Source organism: Lissotriton helveticus, chromosome 1_2, assembly GCF_964261635.1.
Source record: "Lissotriton helveticus chromosome 1_2, aLisHel1.1, whole genome shotgun sequence".
NCBI classification, from domain to species: Eukaryota; Metazoa; Chordata; class Amphibia; order Caudata; family Salamandridae; genus Lissotriton; species Lissotriton helveticus.
The window spans coordinates 235,602,834-235,621,268 of record NC_136058.1 but is presented as its reverse complement, the minus strand read 5'-3'; the positions used below and the strand labels follow the sequence as shown (position 1 = coordinate 235,621,268).

The window sequence follows — 18,435 nt, the reverse complement described above, 5'->3', positions numbered from 1 at the left end:
TACAGCGGCCCACGGGGAGCTCTCGAGATCGTTCCCCAGGAGGCAGTCCACGGGGGCATCGTCGCGGACAGTTACTTTCAGCATGCCGGACACTCCTCCCCATTCGAAGGGGACGCAGGCCATCAGACACAGGCTCTCCGAGTTATCTGCCGATCGGACGGGGCAAAGTACGTTTGGTAGGATTTGTTCTGGGGTCACCAGGTGACAACGGACGGCCGTCACACTGGCCCCGGTGTCACGCAGGGCCTCGGCCTTGCGCCCATTGATGCTCACCCATTGGCTGTACTTCCGAGTGTTGGCGGGCAGGGGAGTCCGCGGGACCATGTCTCTTCCTCCCAGGCATGCCAGGGTCATGGCGGCGGGTTCCCACTCGAACTGCTCCGACTCATAGGTCTCCGTGTCTTCGGAGACTTGTTCTTCTCCCAGGGCGGCGGCCGCCATCTGGCGGGGCCCGGGGACCTGGTTCTTCGGGCAGGTCGGGTCACTGGCATAGTGGCCGACTCGCTGGCATCGATGACACGTCACGTTAGCTCGGAACCCCGGGCGCATCGGGGGGGTTTCCCCGGCCTGCTGGGGCCGGGGTGGCGTTAGTGGGCGCGGCCGGGACGGCGTCTCTGCCCCGGCCCGGGCCTCCTCCTCCTCCTCGGGGACGATGATGACCTTGGTTGGTTCTGTTCTGCTCATTCGGCCCACTCCGGGCCACTCGGGTGCTCTCCCACCGGTCAGCCTCGGTGGCGAGCTGCCGGGGTTCAGTCAATTTACTGTCGAGGAGGTGCTGCCTGAGCTCGACGAAGCAGTTGTTGGAGAGGTGCTCCCACACAATGAGATTGAAGAGTTGTTCGTAAGTGGTTACGTTGTTACCCTTGATCCACCCCTCGAAGGCTCGGCTGAAATAGTTCACGTATTCCAACCACGTTGTACCTGGGATCCGGGTGCAGTTGCGGAACCTCTGGCGGTACATTTCGGGTGTAAGCCCATATCGACTGAGGAGGGCGGCCTTCATGTGGTCATAGGACGTCATTTGATGGTCCGGAAGCTGCAGCAGGGCATCACGACCCTCGTTGACGAATCTCCCCCATAGACCGGCTCCCCAGTCACTTCGAGCGACCCGGTGGGCGGTCATGGCAATCTCATAGGCCTTGAACCACTGCTGTATGTCGTCGTTCCGGTGATATTCTCGGACCACATCCTTGGGGATGTGGACCTTCTGCTCGGTAGGACCCGGGGAGTGCGGTTGCTCGGGCACCCCTAGGTTTTTGTTCAGTTTGCGTATTTCTATCTCCGCTAGTTTGCACTCGTGCTCGTATGCCAGTCTTTTTTCTTCGAGGTCTCTCTGTCTCTGTTTTTCCTCTCGCTCTTCTCTGAGCCGTAAGTGTTCTAAGTTTATTTTTTGTTCCGCCAGTTTCAATTCTCCGTCTAATCTGAGTCGTGCCAAGTCTAACTCGTGTAATCTATTTTTTTCCCGCTCTTGGATCTCTTCACGGGAAGGGCCTGTTCTCCGTTCCTCCGTCCGGGTGGTGTTGACTTCCGGGGCTGCGGGGTCCCGGGGGGTTGCGGTATTTGTCTCTGTCCAGGCCTCTAGGGCGTTTTTGAAGTCTTCTTTTGTGCTTAGCCCGGTGGTAGCAATGCCTAAGTCCATGCAAAATTGTTTGAGCTCTCGGTGGTTGTATTCTTCCAGCTTTTCCATCTGGAACTTCTCCGCCGATCCGCTCTCTTTGGTCGTCATTGTGGTTTTAGTCGTAGGGTGAGTTACTGTCTGTACGGTACGCGTTGGTTCGGATCGCGCCGCTAGCCACCAATGTTAGACGGGGACCTGGAGGGTCGGCCGAGCACAGTGATCGCACAGACAGGTAACTTCCCCCCCACAGATGGACACCACACAAAGATCAGGGTAACACCTTTTATAGGCACTTCTGGTAGTAGAGTGGTACGATACAAGGCGATCAGGACACGATGATCCTCTCAATTCTAGTCTCTAGTAAGGGAAGGGGGTAGCGGGACAGTCTTGGTACCCACGGGTACGGAGGTGTAACGGTGATAGCTCACAATCCTCGAGCTCGGTGTTCGGATGGGTCAGACCGCGGCAGCGCCGGCAGGTCCCGAAGAGGTCGTAGGTGGCAACGGGCCGCGGCAGCGCCAGCAGGTCCCAACGAGGATGAAGGTTACAACGGGCCGCGGCAGCGCCAGCAGGTCCCACGAGAATGCAGGTTGCAACGGGCCGCGGCAGCGCCAGGTCCCACGAGGATGAAGGTTACAACGGGCCGCGGCAGCGCCAGCAGGTCCCACGAGGATGAAGGTTGCAGAGGGCCGCGGCAGCGCCAGCAGGTCCCACGAGGATGAAGGTTGCAGAGGGCCGCGGCAGCGCCAGCAGGCAGGACAATAGTTCACAAGGCAGGGCTGTGGCAGCGCCAGCAGTCCGTCAAGGATGAGTTCGTCGCGGTGTCTCTCGACTCCAGGATACAACTGCCTTCCTGTCCTGGGGCGGCCTCAGTTATAGGTCTGGCGCCCTTTGATGTCCGGACCCTCGCTCTTGGAGGTCGGGAGGTCTGGGATGAGGGAGTCCAGACACCCAGCAGGGGGGTGGAGCCAGCGCCCGAGGAGGCTGGGGGTGCTCGGCACCTGGCGGGGGAGAGCCATCGACACTTCTTACTCCCATTGACCTGCCAAGTGGTCCGTTCACCTCCTGGGTGGAGGGTGGTGCCGGGATGTCGGGGCCTGGCCAGGCCCAGGGTTGGGGTCGGGCTGAGGCCGCGCGGCCGCGTGGTGCCGTGTCCAAGATGGCGGCTGGGCCGGGCAATGGTGCTGACGGTGGCCCGGGCCCTGTCCTGCGGGGAGGGAGCGAGCCCTTCATGTGGCCTGTCCAACATCCCCTCTCTCCCCTTCTTTTTGTCCTTGCATTAGAACCCTTTTTAGAATCAATTAGACGTTCTCCCCATTATTCGGGTTTTAAATTTAAGTCACTTGACATTAAATTTACGGCTTATGCTGATGACGTTCTTTTGTACATTTCTAATCCATCCACCTCCTTGCCAGCCTTTTTTTCTCTTTTACAGGAATATTCAGTTGTCTCTGGATATAAACTTAATGTTGATAAATCTGAGATCATCCCCCTTAATACATTTTATCTTCCCTCCATGTTTTCTAATACGGGTTTTGAGTGGAATTCTAAGCATATTAAAAGTCTTGGTATCCTCTACGCTAACACCATCAAAGAAACAATCAAAATTAATCTTGCTGACATCCTTAAGAAACTGTATGCTTTGACTGATGGTTGGTCACCACTGTTTCTTTCTTGGTGGGGTAGATTAGTTACTATTAAGATGATGCTCCTCCCTATTATCAATTTTTATTCCTCTATGCTTCCTATTTCTCGCCCCACTTCCTTTTTTGTGTTATTAATAGTTCCCTTTCAAAATTTCTTTGGAATGGTCGCAAACCCAGAAATCCTTTGGTGAGACTCCAGTCTCCTAAAGATTTGGGTGGTGTCAATTTTTCCAACATTCGTTGCTATCATTCAGCTTTCACTCTGAAGCAAATTTGGACTTTCCTATCTGAGACTTCTGATTTGCCTTTAACAGCATGGAGCTCATTGGAACAAGCTCAATATTTTCCTTTTTTCATTTCTTTCTGCTGTTTGTTTGTTCAAACCTCCACAACGGTTTTCATCGCCTATTTTTACCCATTCCAAAGCAATAACTACCTCTTTGTTGCACTCTCACTTACCTTCTGCTCTCTTTTTTTACGCACCCCAATTTGGTATCATAAGAACATTAAGACTAATAAACGTTCTCTATTTTGGAAAGAATGGATTGATAAAGGTATTACTACCCCCAGCATTTGATGAAAGATGTTTTTTTTTAATGGATTTTTCAGATCTCCAAACTTCCTATAACGCTTCCTCTTCTCACGCCCTTCATTTTCCTCTGCTCAAAGACTCTCTTCAGGACTCCCCCACAACCACACCTGACCAAACTTTCCCTAACTCTATCGACTTCTCCACCCAGTTCAAAGCATCTACTATCTATAGAATAATTTTTCGCCCCTAGCAGTTAGGACCAAATCTAAAGTAGAACTTATTTGGGAACAGGATTTAGCCCTCACTCTCCCCTTGAGCACATGACACAGACAGGAACAATACCCTTCACTATCAAAGTTTTCCTCCACAATCTCTTAAACAATGTTAGAAAGGCGATCCCGGGGGAGGCAGAAGATGTCTGACTGACCACCCCTAGGTCCACCCCTCCGTCGAGAAGTAGCCGAGCGTTATCGAGAGGCCTCCTGGGTGAGGGTCCTCTCCTAGGATCGGGCAGCAGGGTAACCACAACACTACAAACGGACACCACACAAGAGGTTAAGTTCTTAGGCTTTATCAAGAATAAAGGTTGCTGGGTCTCAGCGGTATATACAGGCAGATCGAGGGATCTGTAGAGTCTCGTAAAAGGGACAGGGTAGCGGGACAGTCTCGGTATGGATACAGGAAGGGATACCCTGCGCACAGCTCTCAATCCTCGAGCCGGGGGTTCCGAGAGGTCGAGCCGCGGCAGCGCCAGCAGGACTCGACAGGTGGTCTTAACGGAGAGGAGGCCGCGGCAGCGCCAGCAGGCTCTCAAGATGGTTCAGCCGCGGCAGCGCCAGCAGGCTCTCAAGATAGTTCAGCCGCGGCAGCGCCAGCAGGCTCTCAAGATGGTTCAGCCGCGGCAGCGCCAGCAGGCTCTCAAGATGGTTCAGCCGCGGCAGCGCCAGCAGGCTCTCAGGTGGTTCAGCCGCGGCAGCGCCAGCAGGCTCCTAGGATGGTACAGCAAAGGTGGGCCGCGGCAGCGCCAGCAGGCTCTCAGGGTCTCTTCAGGTTACAGGCAGTGAGTTCTTCTGGTGTCGGCCGTGACAGCGTCAGCAGGGCGTCCAGTCCAGGATACAACTGGCATCCTACTCCGGGGCTGGCCCAGATATAGGACTGGAGTCCTTTGATGTCCGGACCCTTGCGCCTGGGGGTCAGAGGGGCCGGGAGGATGGTGTCCAGACCCCCAGCAGGGGGGTGGAGCCAGCGCCCAGGGAGGCCGGAGGGTGATCGAAACCAGGCGTCCGGGGACGGCTGGAGGGCCATCGAAACTCCCTTTTCTCCGGGATCTGTCGAGTGGCCACTCGACCACCTGGGTGGATCTTGGTGCCTCAATGTCTGGGCTTCGCTGGGCCGGGGCCGGGGCCGAGGCCACGTGGTCGGGACGTGGTGGGCCCAAGATGGAGTCGGGCGCGGCCTCGTGCTTAGGTCGTGAGGGGCCCATGATGGAGCCAGGCCGGTAGTGGGGGTCCGGGATGGTGACCGGACCAACAATGTTGGGGTGTGCAGTGTCGGGCAAAAGGGCTGCCCGATGCTGGGTGGAGGGCCGATGTCGTCCTGGGCCCGCCATGCGGTAGGGGTAGGACCACGCCATGAGGCCGGGTCCAACACGCGTCCTCCCCAGCTGAAGGCAGGGGAGAGTCACCCATCTTCTTGGGGGTTCTCCTCGCCGAGGCGGAAGAATCGGGACAGGCCGTCAGCATTGGCGTGGTTGTTGCCGGGGCGGTGCTCCACAGTGAAGTCCATCCCTTGGAGGGAGATGGACCATCGCAGCAGTTTCGGGTTTTCTCCCCGCATCTGCATCAACCACCGCAGGGGCCGGTGGTCGGTCTGGACCCGGAAGTGGGTGCCGAAGAGGTAGGGCCGGAGCTTCTTTAGGGCCCACACGACGGCGAAGGCTTCCCTCTCGATGGTGCTCCATCGTTGTTCTCTGGCCAGCAGCCGCCGGCTGAAGAAGGCAACAGGAAGGTCGACTCCCTCAGGGTTTATTTGGGAGAGGACCGCCCCAATGCCGTGCTCCGAGGCGTCGGTTTGGACCACAAACTCTCTGCTGTAGTCGGGGGCCTGGAGCACAGGGGCGGTGCACATGGCAGTCTTTAGAGCCTCGAAGGCTGTTTGGCACTCTGGGGTCCAGCTCACCTTCTGGGGTAGCCTCTTGGAGGTCAGTTCTGTGAGGGGCCCCACAATGCTTCCATAGTCGTTTAAATGAAGCACCGATAGTATCCTGTGAGCCCCAGGAAGGCTCGGACGGCTGTTTGGGTGATCAGGGGCTCCCAGGCCCGGATGGCGTCAATCTTTGGCTGGAGGGGAGCTACCAGGCCGCTCCCCACTTGGTGTCCCAGATACGTCACGGACCCTTGGCCGATCTGGCACTTGCTGGCCTTTATTGTTAGTCCGGCCCGTCGGAGGGCCGACAGGACCTCCCGGAGGTGGGTCAGGTGCTCACCCCAGTGGCGGCTGTACACCGCAATGTCGTCTAGATAGGCGGCACTGAATTCTTCTAGTCCGGCCAGTACCCGGTTCACGAGTCTCTGGAAGGTGGCCGGGCGTTTTTCATGCCGAAGGGCATCACTTTGAAGTGGTAGTGGCCATCAGGGGTCGAGAAGGCCGATCGCTCTTGTGCTCCAGGGGTGAGGCCGATCTGCCAATACCCCGCCGTGAGGTCGAAGATGCTGAGATATTTGGCGGCCCTCAGGCGATCGATCAGTTCATCCGCCCGGGGGATGGGATGGGCGTCGGTCCGGGTGACTGCATTCAGCCCCCGGTAGTCAACACAGAACCGGAGCTCTGGGGGTGTGCCAGGGACGGTGGCTTTAGGGACCAGGACAACAGGACTGGCCCAGGGACTGTCGGAGGGTTCGACTACCCCCAGAGCTAGCATCTTGGCCACTTCGGATTGAATGCAGGCCCGAACGCGGTCGGGCACTCGGAAAGCTCGGTGTCTTACAGGCGGGTTGTCTCCGGTGTCCACATCGTGGACACACCACCGGGTGACTCCAGGGGTGAGGGAAAATAGGTCTGCAAATTGCCCCAGCAGCTCCCGGCAGTCTTGGTGCTGTTCTGGGGTCAGGGCAGAGGAGAGTGTGACCCCTTCGATGGAGCCATCTTTCTCAGTGATGCTCATGAGATCTGGTACGGGTTTGGAGTCGTCTTCAGCTCCGTCATCGGTCGCTAGCAGCAGACTTAGTTCAGTGCGGGCGAAGTGTGGCTTGAGCCGGTTAGCGTGCAGAACCCGGAGGGGGTTCCGGGGGGATTCCAGGTCCACCAGGTAAGTGACGGGGCTCTTGCGCTCCACCACTTTGAAGGGCCCCGTCCATTTGTCCTGGAGGGCGCAAGGTTCAACCGGGGACATGACCCAGACTTGCTGGCCCGGCTCGCATTCGATGGATGAGGCGTTCTGGTCATACCAGCGTTTCATCTCCTCCTGACTGGCCTCGGCAAGTTCCCGGAACTTCCGAGTCTGGTTGCGGAGTGTCAGGAGGTACTGGTAGACATCTGGTGGGGCACCCCGGACAGCCGTCTCCCAGCCTTCTTTGACCAGGCTGAGGGGGCCTCGGACCGGGTGCCCATACAATAGTTCGAAGGGGCTGAACCCCAGGGACTTCTGGGGTACCTCTCGATACGCAAACAGGAGGCAGGGCAGCAGGACGTCCCATCTGCGTCGTAGTGGCTCGTCTAAGCCTTTGATCATCCCCTTCAGTGTTCGGTTAAACCGTTCTACAAGTCCATTTCCTTGGGGGTGATACGGGGTGGTGAACTTATATGTGACCCCGCACTGTTGCCACAGGGATCGCATATGCTTGGAGATAAAGTTTGTACCCCGATCACTCACGACTTCTCGGGGGAAGCTGACTCTGGAGAAGATCCCCATCAGGGCTCGGCCTACTACTGGGGCCGTGATGGTTCGGAGGGGAATGGCCTCAGGATAGCGGGTGGCATGGTCCACCAGAACGAGGATGAAGCGGTGCCCCTGAGAGGTGCGGGGGTCCAAGGGCCCCACGATGTCGATCCCCACTCTCTCGAAGGGGGTGGTGACCACAGGAAAGAGCTGGAGTGGGGCCTTGACCTTTCCCCCGCTCTTCCCGCTGGCTTGACACGTCGGACTGGATCGGCAGTGGTTGTGCACATCGTTGCGCATCTTCGGCCAGTAAAAATGGGTCACCAGGCGGCTGTAAGTTTTATCCTGCCCCAGGTGCCTGGCGAGGGGCACGTCGTGGGCCAAGTTCAAGAGGAAGTCTCTGAAACGGAGGGGAACGACCAGTACTCGGCTGGCCCCTAGTTCGGCAACTTTCTGCTCGCTGTAGAGAAGGTCGTGGTCCCAATAGACCCAGTGGGACCCCGAGGGGCCTCCCGCGGCTTGAGTGGCGGCTTGTTGTCGGATTCCCTCGAGGGATGGACAGGTTTTCTGTTCCTGCCGGAATTGTTCGCGGGTGGGGCCACCTTTCTGGCGCCATTGAGCTAGTTCTAGAAGGTGGCCAAGCTCGGTGAGGTCTTCATGGTTGGGCCCCTGGGGGCCAGGTTCAGGGTCGGCGTCCTCGGGGACGGGGGCCGGTGGCGGTGCGGGCCACTCTGGTTCCTCGGTCGGAGCATCCTCCGGTGGGGCGAAGGCTCGGGCGGACATGGAGCGGGTGGTCGCACAGACCCACTCTGGAAGGCCTAGCATCCCCAGATGCTCTCTCCGCTCGACGCTGGCCCAGGGGGAACTTTCCAGGTCGTTCCCGAGGAGGCAGTCCACGGGGGCATCGTCCCGGACGGTCACCTTCAGCATACCCGACACCCCTCCCCATTCGAAGGGGATGCGGGCCATCTGGCACAAACTCTCGGAGTTGTCCGCCGTCCGCACCGGGCACATGATATTGGGGAGAATTTGCTCTGGGGTCACCAAGTGGCGTCGGACCGCTGTTACGCTGGCTCCAGTGTCTCGGAGGGCTTCGGCCCGGCGGCCGTTGATGGTGACCCATTGGCGATATTTCTGGGTGTTGCCTGGAATTGGGTCTCGGGGGACCATGTCTCGATCACCCAGGCATGCCAAGATTGGAGAAGTGTGGCTCAGGGGTTAGAGGCGGCAGAGCCGGAAGCTGAGATCGGTCCTGGACCTGGGTTCATTTCCCCGCCTCGCCGGGTCTTCGGCTCAAAAATTCCACGGACTCGATAATTCTCGTTCCGGTGCCCACTCGACTCACGGGTTCACACTCTGCGACTCTGGGCAATAGCTTGCTTAATCTCCACTACGGCCCCTCGCGGCGGGATGCCTGGCTTTCACCTTGTGGACACCCTGCTGGGGTTATCTCACAGGGGAATACCAGGACGGGTTCCCAAGGCAAGCGCCTTGATACCTTCGGGTGATACGTGCGCTATATAAATCGCAATACATTTACATTTACACATCATGGCGGCGGGCTCCCACTCGGCCTGTTCGTGGTCGTTGTCGTCTTCCTCACCAGGGCGGCGGCCGCGATCTGGCGGTTGGGAGGACCGGTGGCGCCGGGTCGCTGGTTCATCGGGCAGAGGGGGTCATTCGCGTAGTGACCCTGTCGCTGGCATCTGTGGCACGTCACATTCGGGCGGGGCCCGGGTCGGGCTAGGGGAACCCCCCTTCGGCCCAGGGCTGGTGAAGTGGAGGTAGGGGAGGACCCCGTGGGGGTGTCTCGTCCCCTGCTCTGGCCTCCTCCGCCGCCCCGTGGTCGGTGGATCCCCGGGGATCCCCGGCCGTAGTCTCCCATCGGACTCCGGGGGACTCGGGTGCTCACCCATCTATCCGCCTCGACAGCGAGTTTTCGGGGCTCAGTCACTTTGCTGTCGAGGAGGTGCTGCCGGAGTTCGATGAAGCAGTTGTTGGACAGATGTTCCCATATAATGAGGTCGACCAACTGCTGGTAGGTGGTGACCTTGCTGCCTTTGATCCACCCCTCGAAGGCTCTGCTGTAAAAGTTCACGTATTCCACCCAAGTGGTACCGGGGATTTTTTTACAGTCTCGGAATCGCTGCCGGTACATCTCGGGGGTGAGTCCATAGCGAGTGAGGAGAGCGGTTTTCATGTGCTCGTACGAGGTCATCTCGGCGTCGGGGAGCTCTAGCAGGGCGTCTCTCCCCTCATTGACGAACTTCCCCCACAGGCCGGCGCCCCAGTCCTTGAGGGGTACTCGATGGGCGGTCATGGCGACCTCGTAGGCTTTGAACCAATGTTGGATGTCGCCGTTCTTGTAATATTCCTTGACGACATCCTTGGGTATGTGCACCTTTGCGTCCAAGGGCGGGGGCGAGGTCTTGCCCCCGGAGGCGTTGGCATCATTCGTTTTGGCTTTGAGTTCTAGTTCTTTTAGGCCGCGCTCATGCTCGAGCATGAGTCTCTTTTCATCGAGGTCTCTTTGTCTTCTCTTCTCTTCCAGGTCTCCTTCTAGCCGTAGTTGCTCGAGTGCGATTTTCCTTTCCTCCAGCTGTAGTTCTCCATCCAACCGGAGTCGGGCGAGCTCCAACTCGTGGAGCCGGTTCCTCTCTCGCTCTCGGGCGTCTTCGTGGGGGCTCGTGCCTGGATTGGCAGGTCTCTCCCTCGCTGGGGTCGTGTCGGTCTCCGGGCGTCCGCTCGGGCCCGGGTTGTCTTCATTCCGGGGTGGTGTCTCATTGGCGTCCACCCATGCTTTTAGGGCTGATTTAAAGTCTTCCTTGGTGCTTAGCCCAGTGGTAGCGATGCCCAGATCTTTGCAGAATTGTTTTAATTCTTTGTGACTGTAATCTTCCATTTTTTCTTTCTGGAATTCCGTAGTCGGTCTTGTCTCTTGCGTAGTCATGGTCGTAGTGTGTTTTTCTCGGTAGTGAGTGAATCACCCTCTGTACGATCTGCGTCGGCTCGGATCCCGTCGCTTGCCACCAATGTTAGAAAGGCGATCTCGGGGGAGGCAGAAGATGTCTGACTGACCACCTCTAGGTCCACCCCTCCGTCAAGAAGTAGCCGAGCGTTATCGAGAGGCCTCCTGGGTGAGGGTCCTCTTCTAGGATCGGGCAGCAGGGTAACCACAACACTACAAACGGACACCACACAAGAGGTTAAGTTCTTAGGCTTTATCAAGAATAAAGGTTGCTGGGTCTCAGCGGTATATACAGGCAGATCGAGGGATCTGTAGAGTCTCGTAAAAGGGACAGGGTAGCGGGACAGTCTCGGTATGGATACAGGAAGGGATACCCTGCGCACAGCTCTCAATCCTCGAGCCAGGGGTTCCGAGAGGTCGAGCCGCGGCAGCGCCAGCAGGCTCTCAAGATGGTTCAGCCGCGGCAGCGCCAGCAGGCTCTCAAGATAGTTCAGCCGCGGCAGCGCCAGCAGGCTCTCAAGATGGTTCAGCCGCGGCAGCGCCAGCAGGCTCCTAGGATGGTACAGCAAAGGTGGGCCGCGGCAGCGCCAGCAGGCTCTCAGGGTCTCTTCAGGTTACAGGCAATGAGTTCTTCTGGTGTCGGCCGTGACAGCGTCAGCAGGGCTTCCAGTCCAGGATACAACTGGCGTCCTACTCCGGGGCTGGCCCAGATATAGGACTGGAGTCCTTTGATGTCCGGACCCTCGCGCCTGGGGGTCAGAGGGGCCGGGAGGATGGTGTCCAGACCCCCAGCAGGGGGGTGGAGCCAGCGCCCAGGGAGGCCGGAGGGCATTCGAAACCAGGCGTCCGGGGACGGCTGGAGGGCCATCGAAACTCCCTTTTCTCCGGTATCTGTCGAGTGGCCACTCGACCACCTGGGTGGATCTTGGTGCCTCAATGTCTGGGCTTCGCTGGACCTGGGCCGGGGCCGAGGCCACGTGGTCGTGACGTGATGGGCACAAGATGGAGTCGGGCGCGGCCTCGTGCTTAGGTCGTGAGGGGCCCATGATGGAGCCAGGCCGGTAGTGGGGGTCCGGGATGGTGACCGGACCAACAATGTTGGGGCGTGCAGTGTCGGGCAAAAGGGCTGCCCGATGCTGGGTGGAGGGCCGATGTCGTCCTGGGCCCGCCATGCAGGAGGGGTAGGACCACGCCATGAGGCCGGGTCCAACAAACAACATTTGCTATATACACAATTGCTAAGATTAAACAAGCATTGGCATAGCCAATAAGCCTCGATTTTGGGACCTTCTAAGTATTTAGCTATGCAGCACAATATCCTTGGTGCAACCACATCAACTGTTGCGTGGCTAAACACTTATAAGGTCCCAAATGCGAGACCTATTGGCTATGACAATGCTTGGTGTGATTGTGTGTGTGGTTGTGTGTGTGTAGTTGTGTGTGTATGTGGTTGTGTGTGTGAGTATGTAGTTGTGTGTGTCTATGGTTTTGTCTGTGGTTGTGTGTGTGTGGGGGTGGGTGGGTGGGTGGGGGTGGTTGTGTGTGTGTGGTTGTGTGTGTGTTTGTGTGTGCGGTTGTGTGTTTGGTTGTGTGTGTGGTTGCGTGGGTCTGGGTGTGGTTGCAGGTGTGGTTGTGGGTGTGGATTTGTGGTTGGGTGTGTGGTTGTGTTTGTGGTTGTATGTGTGTGGTTGTGTGTGTGGTTGTGTGGTTGTGGTTGTGTGGTTGTGGTTGTGTGTGTATGGTTGTGTGTGTGGTTGTGTGTGTGGGTGCGGTTGTGGGTGCAGGTGTGGTTGTGGGTGTGAGTTTTGATGTGGGGTTGTGTGTGGGGTTGTGTGTGTGGTTGTGTGTGTGGTTGTGTGTGTGGGGTGGTGTGTGTGTGTGTGTGTGTGTGTGTGGTTGTATGTGTGTGTGGTTGTATGTGTGTGTGTGGTTGTGTGTGGTTGTGTGTGTGTGTGTGTTTGTGTGTGTGTGTGAGTGGTTGTGTGTGTGTGGTTGTGTGTGTGCATGTGGTTGTGTGTGTGGTAGTGTGTGTCGTTGTGTGTGTAATTGTGTGTGTGTGGTTGGTTGTGTGTGGTTTTGTGTGTATGGTTGTGTGTGTATGGTTGTGTGTGTGGTTGTGTGTGTGTGGTTGTGGTTGTGGGTGTGTGTGGTTATGGGTGTGAGTGTTGATGTGCGGTTGTGGGTGTGAGTGTTGATGTGTGGTTGTGTTTGGTTGTGTGTATGTGGTTGTGTGTGTGTGGTTGTGTGTGTGTGTGGTTGGTTGTGTGGTTGTGTGTGTGTGGTTGTGTGTGTGGTTGTATGTGTGGTTGTGTGGGTGGTTGTGTGTGGGTGGTTGTGGGTGGTTGTGTGTGTGTGTGGTTGTGTGTGTGCTTATATTTGTGTGTGGGGTTGTGTGTGTGTGGTTTTGGGTGGTTGTGTGTGTGTGGTTGTGTGTGTGGTTGTGTGTGTGGTTGTGTGTGTATGGTTGTGTGTGTGGTTGTGTGTGTCGTGTGTCATGTGTGTGGTTGTGGTTGTGAGTGTTGATGTGTGGTTGTGTATGTGTGGTTGTGTATGTGGTTGTGTGTGATTGTGTGTGTGTGGTTGTGTGTGCGTGTGTGTGGTTGTGTGTGTGGTTGTGTGTGTGGTTGTGTGTGTGTGGTTGTGTGTGTGTGGTTGTGTGTGTGTGGTTGTATGTGTGGTTGTGGTTGTGTGTGTGTGGGTTGTGGTGAGGTTGTGTGTTTGTGTGTGTGGTTGAGTGTAGGGTTGTGGTTGAGTGTGTGGCTGTGTGTGTGTGTGGGTTGTGGTTGTGTGTGTGCTTATGTGTGTGCGTGTGGTTGTGTGTGTATGGTTGTGTGTGGGTGTGGTTGTGTGGGTGGTGGTGTGTGGGTGGTTGTGTGTGTGTGGTTGTGTGTGTGTTTGTTTGTGTGTGGTTGTGTGTGTGGTTGGGTGTGTGTGTGCTTGTGTGTGCTTGTGTGTGTGGTTGCGTGTGTGGTCGTGTGTGTGCTTGTGTGTGTGGGCGGGTGTGTGTGGTTGGGTGTGTGTGATTGTTTGTGGGTGTGGTTGGGTGTGTGGTTGGGTGTGTGTGTGGTGTGTGGTTGGGTGTGTGTGTTGTGTGTGATTGGGTGTGTGTGTTGTGTGTGGTTGTGTGTGTGTAGTTGTGTGTGTGTGGTTGTGTATGTGGTTTTGTGTGTGGTTGTGTGTGTGGTTGTGTGTGTGGTTATGTGTGTGGTTGTGTGTGTGCAGTTGTGTGTGTGTGTGGTTGTGTGTGTGTGTGATTGTGTGTGTGGTTGTGTGTGTGTGTGTGTGGTTGTGTGGTATGTGTGGGTGGTTGTGTGTGTGGTTGTGTGTGTGCTTGTGGATGTGTGTGTGTGGTTGTGTGTGTGACTTTGTGTGTGTGCTTGTGGTTGCGTGGTTGTGTGTGTGGTTGTGTGTGTGTGGTTTTGTGTGTGGTTGTGTGTGTGTGTTTGTGTGTGAGGTTGAATGTGTGGTTGTGTGTGTGGTTGTGTGTGTGTAGTTGTGCTTGTGTGTGGTTGTGTGTGTGTGGGTTGTGGTTGTATTTTGTTCCTGTGTGTGTGGTTGTGTGTGTGTGTGGTTGTGTGGGTAGTTGTGTGTGTGCTTGTGTGTGTGGTTGTGTGTGTGTGGTTGTGTGTGTATGGTTGTGTGTGTGGTTGTGTGTGTGTGTGGGTGCGGTTGTGGGTGTGAGTGTTGATGTGTGGTTGTGTGTGTGTGTGGTTGTGTGTATGTGGTTGTGTGTGGATGTGTGTGTGTGTGGTTGTGTGTATGTGGTTGTGTGTGTGTGTGTGGTTGTGTGTGTGTGTGGTTGTGTGTGGTTGTGTGTGTGGTTGTGTGTGTATGGTTGTGTGTGTATAGTTGTGTGTGTGGTTGTGTGTGTGTGGGGGTGCGGTTGTGGGTGTGAGTGGTGATGTGTGGTTGTGTGTGTGGTTGTGTGTATTTGGTTGTGTGTGTGTGGTTGTGTGTGTGTGGTTGTGGTTGTGTGGGTGGTTGTGTGTATGTGGTTGTGTGTGTGGTTGTGTGTGTGGTTGTGTGTGCGGGTGGTTGTGTGTGTAGGTGGTTGTGGGTGGTTGTGTGTGTGTGGTTGTGTGTGGTTGTGTGTGTATGGTTGTGTGTATGGTTGTGTGTGTGGTTGTGTGTGTGTTGTGTGTGTCGTGTGTGTGGGTGCGGTTGTGGGTGTGAGTGTTGATGTGTGGTTGTGTGTGTGTGGTTGTGTGTGTGCTTATATTTGTGGATGTGTGTGTTGGGTGTGGTTGTGTGTGTGTGGTTGTGTGTGGTTGTGTGTGTGTGGTTGTGTGTGTGGTTGTGTATGTGGTTGTGTGTATGGTTGTGTGTGTATGGTTTTGTGTATGGTTGTGTGTGTGGTTGTGTGTGGTTGTGTGTGTTGTGTGTGTGGGTGCAGTTGTGGGTGTGTGGTTGTGTGTTTGTGTGTGGTTTGTGTGTGGTTGTGTGTGTGTGTGGTTGTGTGTGTGGTTGGGTGGTGTGGTTGGGTGGGTGTGTGGTTGTGTGTGTGCTTGTGTGTGTGCTTGTGTGTGTGTGGTTGGGTGTGTGTGTGATTGTTTGTAGGTGTGGTTGGGTGTGTGGTTGGGTGTGTGTCGTGTGTGTGTGTGGTTGTGTGTGTGTGTGTGTAGTTGTGTGTGTGTGGTTGTGTATGTGGTTTTGTGTGTGGTTGTGTGTGTGTGTGGTTATGTGTGTGGTTGTGGGTGTGCGGTTGTGGTGTGGTTGTGTGTGTGTGGTTGTGTGTTTGTGTGTGTGGTTGAGTGTGTGGTTGTGGTTGAGTGTGTGGTTGTAGTTGTGTGTGGGTTGTGGTGTGGTTGTGTGTGTGCTTATGTGTGTGGTTGTGTGTGTGTGTGGGTGTGGTTGTGTGTGGGTGTGGTTGTGTGTGTGGGTGGTTGTGTGTGTGTGTGGTTGTGTGTTTGTGTGTGGTTTGTGTGTGGTTGTGTGTGTGTGTGGTTGTGTGTGTGGTTGGGTGGTGTGGTTGGGTGGGTGTGTGGTTGTGTGTGTGGTTGTGTGTGTGGTTGTGTGTGTGTGGTTGGGTGTGTGTGTGATTGTAGGTGTGGTTGGGTGTGTGGTTGGGTGTGTGTCGTGTGTGTGTGTGGTTGTGTGTGTGTGGTTGTGTGTGTATGGTTGTGTGTGTGGTTGTGTGTGTGTGTGGGTGCGGTTGTGGGTGTGAGTGTTGATGTGTGGTTGTGTGTGTGTGTGGTTGTGTGTATGTGGTTGTGTGTGGATGTGTGTGTGGTTGTGTGTATGTGGTTGTGTGTGTGTGTGGTTGTGTGTGGTTGTGTGTGTGGTTGTGTGTGTATGGTTGTGTGTGTATAGTTGTGTGTGTGGTTGTGTGTGTGTGGGGGTGCGGTTGTGGATGTGAGTGGTGATGTGTGGTTGTGTGTGTGGTTGTGTGTGTGTGGTTGTGTGTGTGTGTGGTTGTGTGTGTGTGGTTGTGTGGGTGGTTGTGTGTATGTGGTTGTGTGTGTGGTTGTGTGTGGTTGTGTGTGTGGGTGGTTGTGTGTGTGGGTGGTTGTGTGTGGTTGTGTGTGTGTGGTTTTGGGTGGTTGTGTGTGTGGTTGTGTGTGTGGTGGTTGTGTGTGTGGTTGTGTGTGTGGTTTTGTGTGGTTGTGTGTGTATGGTTGTGTGTATGGTTATGTGTGTGGTTGTGTGTGTGTGTTGTGTGTGTGTCGTGTGTGTGGGTGCGGTTGTGGGTGTGAGTGTTGATGTGTGGTTGTGTGTGTGTGGTTGTGTGTGTGCTTATATTTGTGGATGTGTGTGTGGGGTTGGGTGTGGTTGTGTGTGTGTGGTTTTGGGTGGTTGTGTGTGTGTGGTTGTGTGTGTGGTTGTGTGTGTGGTTGTATGTGTGTGGTTGTGTGTGTGGTTGTGTGTGTGGTTGTGTGTGTGGTTGTGTGTGTATGGTTTTGTGTATGGTTGTGTGTGTGGTTGTGTGTGGTTGTGTGTGTCGTGTGTGTGGGTGCGGTTGTGGGTGTGTGGTTGTGTGTGGTTTGTGTGTGGTTGTGTGTGTGTGTGGTTGTGGTTGGGTGGTGTGGTTGGGTGGGTGTGTGGTTGGGTGTGTGTGTGATTGTTTGTAGGTGTGGTTGGGTGTGTGGTTGGGTGTGTGTCGTGTGTGTGTGTGTGTAGTTGTGTGTGTGTGGTTGTGTATGTGGTTTTGTGTGTGGTTTTGTGTGTGGTTGTGTGTGTGTGGTTATGTGTGTGGTTGTGTGTGTGCGGTTGTGGTGTGGTTGTGTGTGTGTGGTTGTGTGTTTGTATGTGTGGTTGAGTGTGTGGTTGTGGTTGAGTGTGTGGTTGTAGTTGTGTGTGGGTTGTGGTGTGGTTGTGTGTGTGCTTATGTGTGTGCTTGTGGTTGTGTGTGTGTGTGGGTGTGGTTGTGTGTGGGTGTGGTTGTGTGTGTGGGTGGTTGTGTGTGTGTGGTTGTGTATTTGTGTGTGGTTTGTGTGTGGTTGTGTGTGTGTGTGGTTGTGTGTGTGGTTGGGTGGTGTGGTTGGGTGGGTGTGTGGTTGTGTGTGTGGTTGTGTGCGTGTGGTTGGGTGTGTGTGTGATTGTAGGTGTGGTTGGGTGTGTGGTTGGGTGTGTGTCGTGTGTGTGTGTGGTTGTGTGTGTGTGTAGTTGTGTGTGTGTGGTTGTGTATGTGGTTTTGTGTGTGGTTTTGTGTGTGGTTGTGTGTGTGTGGTTGTGTGTGTGCGGTTGTGTGTGGTTGTGTGTGTGTGTGTGTAGTTGTGTGTGTGCTTGTGTGTGTGCTTGTGGTTGTGTGTGTGTGATTGTGTGTGTGGTTGTGTGTGTGGTTGTGTGTGGGTGTGGTATGTGTGTGTGGTTGTGTGTGTGGTGTGTGTGGTTGTGTGTGTGTGCTTGTGTGTCTGCTTGTGGATGTGTGTGTGTGGTTGTGTGTGTGTGTGCTTGTGTGTGTGGTTAGGTGGTGTGGTTGGGTGGGTGTGTGCTTGTGTGTGTGCTTGTGTGTGTGTGGTTGGGTGTGTGTGTGTGTGATTGTAGGTGTGGTTGGGTGTGTGGTTGGGTGTGTGTCGTGTGTGTGTGTGGTTGTGTGTGTGTGTAGTTGTGTGTGTGTGGTTGTGTATGTGGTTTTGTGTGTGGTTTTGTGTGTGGTTGTGTGTGTGTGGTTATGTGTGTGGTTGTGTGTGTGCCGATGTGTGTGTGGTTGTGTGTGTAGTTGTGTGTGCTTGTGTGTGTGCTTGTGGTTGTGTGTGTGTGATTGTGTGTGTGGTTGTGTGTGTGGTTGTGTGTGGGTGTGGTATGTGTGTGTGGTTGTGTGTGTGGTGTGTGTGGTTGTGTGTGTGGTTGTGTGTGTGTGCTTGTGTGTCTGCTTGTGGATGTGTGTGTGTGGTTGTGTGTGTGAGTTTGTGTGTGTGCTTGTGGTTGCGCGGTTGTGTGTGTGGTTGTGTGTGTGTGTGGTTTTGTGTGTGGTTGGGTGTGTGTGTTTGTGTGTGAGGTTGAATGTGTGGTTGTGTGTGTGTGGTTGTGTGTGTGGTTGTTTGTGTGGTTGTGTGTGTGCTTGTGGTTGTGTGTGTGTGGTTGTGTGTGGTTGTGTGTGTGGTTGTGTGTGGTGGTGGGTGTGGTTGTGTGTGTGGGTGGTTGTGTGTGTGGGTGGTTGTGTGTGTTTGTGTGGTTGGGTGTGTGCGGCTGTGTGTGTGTGTGGTTGGTTGTGTGGTTGGGTGGGTGTGTGGTTGTGGGTATGGTTGTGCTTGTGGTTGTGTGTGTGGTTGTGTGTGTGGTTGTGTTTATGTGTGTGTGTGTGTGTGTGGTTATGTGTGTGTTTGTATGTGTGGTTGTGGTGTGTGTGTGGTT

The 18,435-nt window shown here is 55.4% G+C and overlaps 1 protein-coding gene across 2 annotated transcripts in view; it reads right to left on the bottom strand.

Annotated features, from left to right (window-relative positions):
- The window catches only part of ATPAF1 (ATP synthase mitochondrial F1 complex assembly factor 1), a 165,290-nt gene that overhangs the window by 46,200 nt on the left and 100,655 nt on the right, over window positions 1-18,435 (bottom strand). The gene's annotated exons all lie outside the window — the stretch shown is intronic.